The 11,252-nt window shown below is 42.3% G+C and overlaps 1 non-coding gene across 1 annotated transcript; it reads right to left on the reverse strand.

The window, feature by feature from the left end:
• Positions 1 to 1,492: 1,492 nt before the first annotated feature.
• On the reverse strand, positions 1,493 to 1,565 carry Trnaf-gaa (transfer RNA phenylalanine (anticodon GAA)). Its single transcript has one exon. It is a non-coding gene; the product is annotated as a tRNA-Phe (tRNA).
• Positions 1,566 to 11,252: the final 9,687 nt, after the last annotated feature.

Here is an 11,252-nt window from a genome sequence, read left to right on the forward strand (position 1 = left end):
AGAGAGCACATGGTACTTCCTAAATCTTTCAAAATGACAAAACAGAAAATAAGCGAGGTCCAATGCATAAATCCCATAACTGACTATCTTTCAACTGCATCTGCTCACCCAACACACACTAACCTGATTAGTTCATTTTCTAGTGATTCCAATAGATTGAAATTTCCTCTTCCTTTAATTCAAATCTACATCCCTGCAATTTCTGTCCCTGGATCCTGGCTCAGTTCCCGGGTCACACAACATAAAATCAAGAGCTATGCTTCCAGTTTCTTTACTTCTCAACTCCTGTTTTGGCTTTGGGGTGGGCTCCTATGGGATAGCTGGGGAACTTGATGCCCTCGTGTACCCTACCAGCTTCCTACACAATGTTAAAGGTAAAACACTCAGAAAAAGCGTGCATCCGAGTTTTATTTCACACTTGTAGCACAAAGGACAGCAAACGAAAATGCTAGTATAAAAAGGAAAGTGTGGATCAGTGGATCTCAAACTTGAGCTCATGAGAACTCCCTAGTGAATTGGTTTGAACACCTGATGTTGGGTACAGGTTTAGTATGCCAGGTACAGGGCCCAGATTTCACATTTCTAACTAGTTCCCAGGCGGTGCTGCTGCTGCTGCTGCTGCTGCTGCTGCTGCTGCTCCTCCTCCTCCTCCTCCTCCTGCTGCTGCTGCTCACACTCTAAAGAATCACCAGTTCTGCTTAGTTTAAAAGGTGAGGGGCTGGTATGTGGCTCAAGCGGTAGCGCGCTCGCCTGGCATGCGTGCGGCCCGGGTTCCATCCTCAGGACCACATACAAACAAAGATGTTGTGTCCGCCGAAAACTAAAAAGTAAATGTCAAAAATTTCTCTCTCTCTCTTAAAAAAAAAAAAAAAGGTCAGGGGCTGTAGAGCTGCCACTCTTTTACCATTGGACAAGTAAATGTGGTTACGCCACCAAAGCCAGAGCTCCTGGCCCTCTAGCCAGAATCGGGTTCCCTTCCTGGGCAATGCCAGAAGGGCCCATTTGAGTGTGCGGGAGGGTTTTGCTGTTTCTTCAAAGGCAGATGCTTACCGGGAATGGAATGAAATTTGGGACGAAGCTGTCCTGTCGCCCCAGCGTACAGTGTTTCCTTCCTAGCACCAGCCAGCCCGCCCCGTCCAGTCCGCCCCGTCAATCCACGCGCGCGCCGGAGGCAAGGGCTGGGCGGCGGCGGCGGCGCGCGCCAGGGGGAGGGACGTCCCCGTCTCCCGAGCGCGAAGGGGCCGCCCTAACGGCGCCGGGACTCCCCACTGCGCACGCGCGCCAGTGCCTCGGACGCGGCGAAGAGGGACCCGGAGAAGAGGGACCCGGAAGTGGCCGTGCCGAGGGGCTGCGGTTACTCCAGGCTGAGAACCGCGGTGTCTGTTCCTCTGCCGCCCTCCCGTCCCCGTCCTTTCGCAGACTGGAATGAATACACCAGGATACTCTGGACGTGGGGGTTTTATGAAGTTCCGTTTAAAACTAAAAACCTTACTGCCGAAACCCGGGATCGAACCAGGGACCTTTAGATCTTCAGTCTAACGCTCTCCCAACTGAGCTATTTCGGCGCCTTTGCAGCGTTCTTTGGCTAAGCTTTTACTGAGCACTCCACGTCCAATTGTCACACCTGCATTTTCTAATGAGCACTTACAAAGTTCCGCGATTTCTTTGTCCTGCTCCACGGTAACCGCCCTCCCGCCCGCCATTCCCCAGCCCGGATCCGACGCGCACCACCTCCGCGCCCGCAGCCCGGGCGATGGCTCGCCGGGGACTGGAACTGGGGGTCCTAGGGAGCCGATTCCCTGCTACACGTGCGTCACTGTGCGGGAAAGTTCCGGGGTCCCCCCGACGAGCGGTGTTGGCGCAAAACTGTTGTATTGAGTGGACAGGGCCTTGGAGGCAAGAATAGTGTTCCGCCAGCCTCAGGTGCGGAGTTTGCACCCTCCGGTGCACCTGGGTGCGGGAGCGCCCGCCTTGATTATCATCTCTTTGAATGGAGCCTGCTTGGCAAAAGCTAGGCCAGCTCACGAAGGACGAGTACTCAAATGTCAGTGCTACTTCTTAACGCAAGTCGCAAATATTCCTCAAGTACCCATTAAGTGTCAAGCTAGGACATTCTGCAACTCCCAACATCCTATTGTTATGTTCTGTTTTTCATCCTCTCCAATTAAATTGGATTTATCTCATGGCAAGGATCTCTCACTTTACCGCCCTTTTAACCTGCTCATTAGAGCTTTGCATTAAAGTGGAAGCTTCTCAACCAATTTGGATGAATGGATGGATGGATTCAAAGGGGAAAGAAAAAGTAAATTGGAAGCGTCTGCAGTCTCTGTTGTTACCACCAGTTCTCCTCCCCTTCTGGAAAAGAGTCTCTCTCTGAGTTCCTTGGTTGTGCCATATCCAAACACAAAGAGCCTGAGATTTAGAAGTCAGTGGGTAAAGGCGGGAGAGACCCAAGAGAATTTGGAGCTAGAGAAGTTCAGAGGTTTAGGGAGCTTTAGAGTGGAAGAAGTCTGGGGCAGTCGCCTTAATATCGTACATTTAAAAGGAAGCAGAGAAAGAAGAGTTTTACAGGTTTTCTTACATGTTCACAATGTCCCCTTCACATTCTGAAAATACTGCAGGAAAGACTTGACTTATTTTCAATGACTCTTTGGGTTCCCAGTTGGCAACTCTTTACTGTTAACTGCCGTAGCTGAACTTCTTAGATTTTTACAATTCATGTCTTCAGGTTAACATCTAATCTAGGAAGTCTCTCCTGAAAATATGTATTTTGGATGAATGTCAATGGAGGGGGTCAATAATAGACATGAGATCCAGGTCATAGTGTTGCCCTTTCTTGATCTGCTAGCCACACAAGCAAACCAGTAGCTTCACATGTTGTTACCTGGAAAATCAAACCCTAGGTAACTAAGAAAGTGGCAGGTAACTTTTGATGGGATTTGGGGTGGGAACAGGGGGTAAGAAAAAGTGTAGGGTCTGAGGGGAAATGGAGAACAGGAGTAAGAGACACATGAAGAAGAAAGAGTGTAACCAATAACATTGTCTTTACAATTTAATAAAATCCTGTGGCAAATTATGAGACAATAGAAACTACATTGTAATAGGGATCATATGCTGAGTAAAGGTTGATTTCAGAATGTAAGGTTGTGATGCATGTCATGGGTAAGCTGGGTGCCACAGTGTCCTGGTTTTTCCAGGATATTCCTTATTACATGTATTGTCCCAGAATCCCACTATGGTAGTACCCCTTTCACTGTTAAAAGTTTAAAATGCCCTGGAATGACCAGAACATAAATAATATAGTGGGCTGATTTATAAACACTGTGGAAAAGAGCTTCAGTTTGCTATCATACAATGAACTACACAGGTTTCATGATCAGCTCAAAGATTTTTAATACCAAGCAAATATTTGCTGTTGTTATTTTACAAAGAAAACTGAAAGTTTCTGGGACTTAGCCCTATGGGGCTGGGGATGTGGCTCAAGCGGTAGCGCGCTTGCCTGGCATGTGCCCGGTGCTGGGTTCGATCCTCAGCACCACATACAAATAAAGATGTTGAATCTGCCGAAAACTAAAAAATAAATATTAAAAAATTCTCTCTCTCTCTCTCAAAAAAAAAAAAAGGTTTATTTTGGCTGACAGTGTTGGAGGTTTTCCAGTGCATGGTTGGTGGACTCATGGCTTTGGGAGTGGCAGTGCATTATGGTGGGAGCACATGAAGAGGAAGCCCATTTACCTCATGACCACGATGAAGAGGTGGGTCTCACTATTCTCGTCAAGGGTAGGCTCCCAATGACCAGAAGACTTCTCTCTAGGCCCTGCCTCTTATAAGTTTATCACTTCCCAGTAGCTCCATTTTGGGGAGCAAGCCTTTAACACATGTGTCTTTGGGGGATACCATAGGTTCAAACTATAGCAGTTCTTAAACTATTTAGCCATGTGTCCTGGGTTACTGCAGTAAATCCACAGGGATTCTACAGAACACCTTACAAAAACAGCCATATTCAACACCTTGGGGACACTGCAAAGTTTCAGGCAGTTGATAGCTTCAGCCATCGGTCACTCTACATTTCTTTCAGGGATGCCATCTCTTTGCTAAAGCTAGGCTGTCTACAGTCATGATAAAAAGCAAGAGCCCATGAAAACCAATGGGAATTAGGAAATTCAAGTGGAGGTAGCGAATCTTCTTCCTTGAGAAACTGTGAAATTGGCCTGAGAAGTTTTGCACCCAAGGTGCACACACATCCCAATGATAAGTAATTGTGGTTAAGAATTGAATGAAAATACAACATTTCTTTCAATTTATGTGTATAATTTTTTTCAAGAGGCTACATAACTGTGGGACATAAATACTTATTAAGCTGTTTGGGCCCAAGTTCTTAATAAAAGGAAGTGTTGGGTATTTCTTTTGGCCTGGGGGCATTAGGAAAAAATACCAAGACACTAAGAACATTGTGAGCAGAGAAAGTTCATGAATGAAAATTGTTAGAGTTAGGGAGAAAACTTTGCTTTACTCAGTTGCAAAGGCAAAAAGAGCTACCTACCAGAGCATCTGTGGAGACCAAGTATCACGCGCTAAGTGAAGCAAAAATGTGTGCACATGTGTCACAGTAAGAAGGGTCACATGATAAAGATGTTGGCATTCAAAATAAGGGTAAGAATATTGAAGACGCCAAGTTGAAAAAAAAAAAAAGAACTTTTTGTAAGCTGCAGTCCTGTCTTCCTAATTAGCCCAAGGATTTTGGCCAGCTCCAGTCTAATTACCTATGATAACTATGAAAACTAATTATGAGAACTAACTATGTAGATCTAATAAAAGTAAAGAGAGTACATTGTATATGGGTAAAACATCTGATCAACTTTTGAACTGCTGTAAACTTATTATCTGCCCTTAACTTTGCTCCTGGGACCCCATAGCATGTAGACACACAGAGCACTTATTTTTATTTGCCTCTGCTATTAATTATTCAGTATTTCTCAAAAGGGTTAAAAATATGATGTGGGTATATGAAAAGGACAAAGAGCAGTTTAAATGGCTCCTGTGGGCCCAAACCGGGATTTTCTGAACATCACAATAAACAAGGAGTATAAAGGGATTAAGTAAAATGAGAATCAACCCATGAGTACAAGTGCAATATCTAGGAAGGGAGGTGAGGGCCAAGTGAGGGCTTTTGCTTGTACCTGACTGAGTTAGGTCAAATGATAAATGTGGAGGGAGTGGTGGCTCTGGAAATCACCATTTTCCAAACACCAGTAATGATTGATTCATCCAGGAATCATCAATGGATGTTAAGTCTGGGGTAGGAAGTTTTATGAGGCCATCAACTCATGGCTCCAAGGTGTCTCTCCATAGTTTGCTTAATAATACAAGGGGGAGTCATGGTGGCTCATGCCTGTATCCCAGTGGCTCGGGAGGCTGAGGCAGGAGGATTGCAAGCTCAAAGCCAGCCTCAGCAATTTGGCCAGACCCTAAGAAATTTAGCAGGACCCAAAAACAAAAACAAAAAAACAGCAAGACGTGGTGGTGCATACCTGTAATCCCAGTGGCTGGGGAGGCTGAGACAGGAGGATTGCAAGTTCAAAGCCAGCCTCAACAACAGTGAGGCACTAAGCAACCCAGTGAGACACTGTCTCTGAATAAAATACAAAATAGGGCTGGGGATGTGGCTCAGTGTTTGAGTGCCCCTGAATTCAAACTCCAATATCCACCACGCCAAAAAAAAAAGGACTGGTGATGTGGCTCAGTGGTTAAGCACCCCTGAGGAGTTTAATCTCTGGTACCTAAAAAAAAAAAAAAAAAAACCACTTCAAGGGAGGAAATAGCAGCTGTACAGTAGAGAAACTCCACAATGCCTTAATTTGGTCATCAAAATTAACATCACCAACAAAGGGACAAATAGCATGCACTTCCTAATGTGATGCCCTAAAAAGGACACCGTACACTTAGAGTATCCAGCCAGGGGTACAAAAGCTGAATTTAATCAGGAGGTAACATCAAACAAAACCCAAATAAAAGTCATTTTAGCCTGTATTCACCAAAAAGTATTAAGATCATGAAAGTAAAGCTGAGGATCTGCCCCTTCTGAAACCTGGCTAAAGAGACATGACAGCCCATTGCAGTGTCTCAACCTGTACTGGTTTTACTCCAGAGGGAGATGTCTTAAAGGATATTATTGGGACAATTCTTGAAACTGGAACATGGGTTGTAGATCAGATAAATGTTATATCACTGTTAAGTTGCATGAAGTTGGCAACCATGGGCAAAAACCTGTCTTTTTTTAGGAAATACTAAAGTATTCAAGGATAATTAACTCTTAAATGGTTCAGAAAATAAATAAATGTGTGCATATTATATGTAAATACATACACAGAGAAAGAAAATATGAAACAACAAATAGGGAAAATATTAAAAGTTGATGAATCTGGGTAAAATCTGTATGGAATTTCTTTATCTGTGCCATCTTGTAACTTTTCTGAGAATTTGAAACTCGATTTAAAAAAAAAAAAATACAAATATTTTTGACTGTCTTCTAAAGCCAAAACTATTTCAGTTAGAGCATGAAGAAAACTTAGGCTTATTTAGCCTGATCCACAAGTTTTACATATTAGGATATGGAGGTCCAGAAACACTGAGTATCTTGCTGCGATTTATTGTATTAGTCTGCTTGAGCTGCCATAACAAAATATCATAGACTAAAATTGACAATCAGAAGTTAATATTTTCACAGTTCAGAGGTTAGGAAGTCCAAGATCAAGGAAGCCAGATGATTGGGTTTCTGGTGTGGGCTCTCTTCCTGACTTGCCAACAGTGCCTTCTTTCCTTCCATGCATGTGTGAGAACATGCATTCATTCCTACTGGATCAGTACCCCACTTTTACCACCTCTTTCACCTTAATTACCTCCTAAAGCCCTATCTCCAAAAATAATCACATTGAGGGTTGAGATATATGCATTGGGCATGTGGGGGATACAATCCAATCTGTAGTAGTTACACAATTTGATACACAACTGACTGCTCACCCATAAAACATACTCTTCACCTTTCATCAAATTCCTTTCTTTCTTTTTTTTTTTTTTTTTTTATAAAACAGACTCTATTTCAATTGATAATTAGCATGAGAGTCTGACTCTCAAATTGGAATCTGGGGCTGGGGCCCAGCCTTTTTTATAGATGCTTTTTTTTTTTTTTTATGTGCATGACTATGCATTTTGAAGTTCTCTGCATGTAGAAAACAATACCTTTGCTTGATGGATGTAAAATGATTTCTTCAAAGTTACATGTTAAAGTTGTGTCTTAGGGGAAAAGTATTATAAAAAAGTTAATAGATTGCAAATATCATCAGTGTGCTGAATTGATCCAAAAGAAGTTAATTTATTTAAAGCCATTAAACCACAAGTCGATGAAGATCTTACTGTTTTTTGTTTTTGTTGAATCACATGCATCAATATAAAGCCTGTGGGTATACTTACCAGGCCAGAAACAATTAAGTAAATTATACTCAAGAACAACTTACCAAGCTTTTTTTTTATGTTCTAATCCAATCCTCCCACGTCCATCTACCAAACGCCTAACTAACCATGTGGATTTTGCTCAATGCCCTAAAGGCCAGAAAACTTGGATTCCAGAACTTAAATTTCAGAGACTCAGTGCTCTTTAAATACTGCTTAGTTTAATTGCTTGTCTCTCCCTTTTGATGAAGTGGGCCAGGCTCCAAACTGTATTCCTCCAACTGTCCTCATCCCCCCATCTGCCCACCCTCATCCAGTGACTAAGGATAAGGCCTGATTATTCACCCAAAGAAATCAAATGAAATAAACTTAATATAGAAGTTTCCTAAATCCCTTGATTTTTTTTTAAATGGTAGAAACTACAAATAAATCAGTATTTTCTTTTGCCCCAGTGAAGGTGGGGCAAGATGGTATTCACTTGTTACAGAGCTGGGGCCTTCTGAGAACTGGAGGCAACGCAATGTCCCCCTGTCATACCCCAATTCTTGCAACCATGTCAGAAAAATTTCAGACATGTCGCTCAGAGGTATAGGTGTACGTTTATTGAAGGAATAGGGAAAGGGGAAGGGGACATTCTCAAGGGAAAGAGTGGGTCGTCTCAGAGAAGAGAGGGACAATGTGCCTCCCCTGCACTTCAGTTTTATTGGGCATCCTAGGGAAGTTTCCAGAGAGTCCCACCCAGGTCCACCTCTTGACTTTTGATTGACAGCAAGATGACATGGGACTTTCAAGTACTCACTGCCGTGGCAACTCTAGGTCACCTTGGCCTGTGCTAACTGGTTCTAATTGGATTCTTAACCATACAATCTTTACAGATTCTGTTGTTAGGAGAAATTATTCTTATCTCTCTTTATTAAAAGTCTTCTGGGTTCCTTCTGTTGATATTATCTCGAGCCTGCAATTTCTCCTGCAGTTAACAGGTATTTTGCTGAAAAATGTGACATAATCCTGTTCACTTCTTGGGAATTAAAAAAAAAAAAAAAGCTTATGGGCATCAGCACAGTGGGCCCATTTTATGGAATTACTCTATTAACCTCGTGTTCACACTATTTACATTTGTCGGTTCCCTAACACATTGGCTGGAAGCTCAGAAAAGGAAACTCTGTTTCCCTTTTGACCTTACAGGTGCCTCACATTCTTGACTTGTAGGGTCTCACAACCCTAAAATGGTCTAAAAATTACTTAAAACTAACCACGTTTGAAATACAATGAATGCAGAAAGAAACCTTTTCTGAGCTTCCCTTATATAGCCTTCCAAGAAGTAAAGCTGCCCTAAGTCTCCTCTCTGAGGAACTTCCAGCAAGAAAGGAGACTAAGAGCGGCTGGGTAAGAAATTGCATAAACCAAATGGTAGTACTTTTCATTTATTCACCTAAAAGCTGTTTGTTTCTCTTCCTGTCTCCTTATTAAGTTCGTGCACAAACTTTTGTCCTTACCTCTTCAGCCATTCTCTACATTTGAATGATCCTACATGCATGTGAATTACAATTTTCTCCATTAATCCATGTATTGTGAGTTAATTTGCAACCTCCACCACTGGACCCTAAACTAGTAGGAGGAAAATTCTCACAACACTTTCCTCTGCTTTCATTTTCTTCTCCAGGTCTATCTTTCTGTATCCTTATTCCCCAACTCCATCTCCTCCCATTAGCCAATGATTAAACCCTCTTGCACCTGCACTCAGAATGTAGAATTTGTTATTAAAAAAAAAAGAACAGAGACAAGCCAACTCTTCCCTACCCTTGCACACATAGCCAGAGTTTATCAAGGGGATGTGAGTGGGTGGGTAGGATGGGTGAGAGCAAGGAAGGGCGAAGCTTTTCTGCTTCCTGTGGTCAGGACTTTTGCAGGACTGCAGGGTGAGGTGGGAGCCTCACAGACCCACTTTCCTTCTGAAGTTGGAGAGGTCAGGACACTGGCTCAGAGCTTTCCCAGATTAGGGGGTTAGAAAGTAGGGCCCTAACCTCAGATTCCCCCCCTTCGCATTCCAGCCCAGTACAAACATTAATAATTGGAAAAGTTAGCTTACATTTTTTCCCAATCACAGAAAGTTGCATACATTTCCAAAGAGAATAAACCTGCAGCCCAGCCCCATCATTCTGTTTTTCCCATGGATGATGCAAGGTATGATCCTTTCCTGACAGGCAGGTCATGCCACAGACAAGAGCCCCTCTTCTGACAACACATTCTGCCCTCCCTGATGACAGTAAGTGTCTAGATAGCTGGATAAAGAGCAATACTTCCGTCTAAAAATAATGGATACTTTCTTGTTTGTTCCATAGGAATACAACAAGCAAAATCAAAGTGCTATTCTTTACGTCACTAAAATAAATACACACACACACACACACACACACAGGCATCAAGTATTGGTGCTAGAGTAATATTTATAAAACATAAGGGAGCTTAGATCAGCTGAGACAGGACTTCTACCCTAACTGTGAATCCATGAAAGCCCAGAGAAACGAATGATTCCCAGTAACACAGTTTTTGGTGACAGAAGTAGGGCTAGAACTAGGTTTCAGGTCCCAGGTCAAAGCTGCTATACTGCACCATGCCTGTCCCTATATAAGACCAGCCTTGTCAGAAGACAGGTTTGTTTAAATCTTTGATCAATAGACATTTCAGGAATAGTTGGTCATCAATAGACATTTCAGGAATAGTTGGTCCTTTATATCTGAGGGTTCAATTTCCTTGAATTCAACCAACCACAGATTGAAAATTTTTAAAAAAGCCTGTCTATGCTGAACATGTACATTTTCTTGTCATTTGTCCATAAATGTTACAGTATGATAACTATTTACACAGCATTTACATTGTGTTACAAATAATCTAGAGATGATTTAAAGTATACAATGTGTATCAGCTGTATTCAGTGTAACATTTTATATCAGAGACCTAAGTAGCCTCAGATCCTCAGAGGTCCTGGAACCAATGCCCCTCAGATGCCATCGGTGTGAGGTCTTGAGGCAGTTGTCATGACTTACTCAGTCCTCAAGTCTTGCTACTTACACTAAACTGGCAAAGTCCCTGAGCCCCTAAAGAACTTCTATGCCAACTTTGAGAATCTTGAGGCCTAATTGCTTCCAAATGAAAGTCTGGCCCTAAAAAAGGACCTGCTAAGAATGATTTATATGTCAGTATAAATAGAATTCCTTCAAACTGACTCTGTGGGCCTCTAGATGTGTTCTCATAACATGCCCAGTGCCACCTATGAAGGGTTCTTGTTGAAAATGTTTGACCTGAAGCCACTTGAGCCTCCAGGTAGACCTGACTTCCAATTGGTAAGAAATTTAGAAAATGGAGAAATGAGATTGATGAAACCATGACGAAATGACCAGATATACCCAGAATATGACATTCTCTAAGATACCTGGCCTATTTGTCTACAAAACATCAAGGTTGGGTTGGGAGTGTGGCTTGGTGGTAGAGTGCTTGCCCAGCATGTGTGAAGCCCTAGGTCCCATCCCCAGCCCAGCCAAAACTTAAAAAAAAAAAAAAAAAAAAAAAGTCAATGTCATGGAAAAAAAACTAAAACATCAAAAAAATGGAAAGATAGTTTTTACATTTAATTGTCTAAAAGACATCACCTACTGTAATGTGTGGATCATTATTGGACAATGTGTAGGGGAAAAAAAAAACAAATGAGAGACTTTGGGGGGAATATGGGGAGATTTGAACCTGTGTATTGAATATCAGAAAATGATTTAATTTTTTAAGAATGAAAATGACATGGTCATTAT

The sequence above is a fragment of the Marmota flaviventris genome, chromosome 4 (assembly GCF_047511675.1).
Source record: "Marmota flaviventris isolate mMarFla1 chromosome 4, mMarFla1.hap1, whole genome shotgun sequence".
NCBI classification, from domain to species: Eukaryota; Metazoa; Chordata; class Mammalia; order Rodentia; family Sciuridae; genus Marmota; species Marmota flaviventris.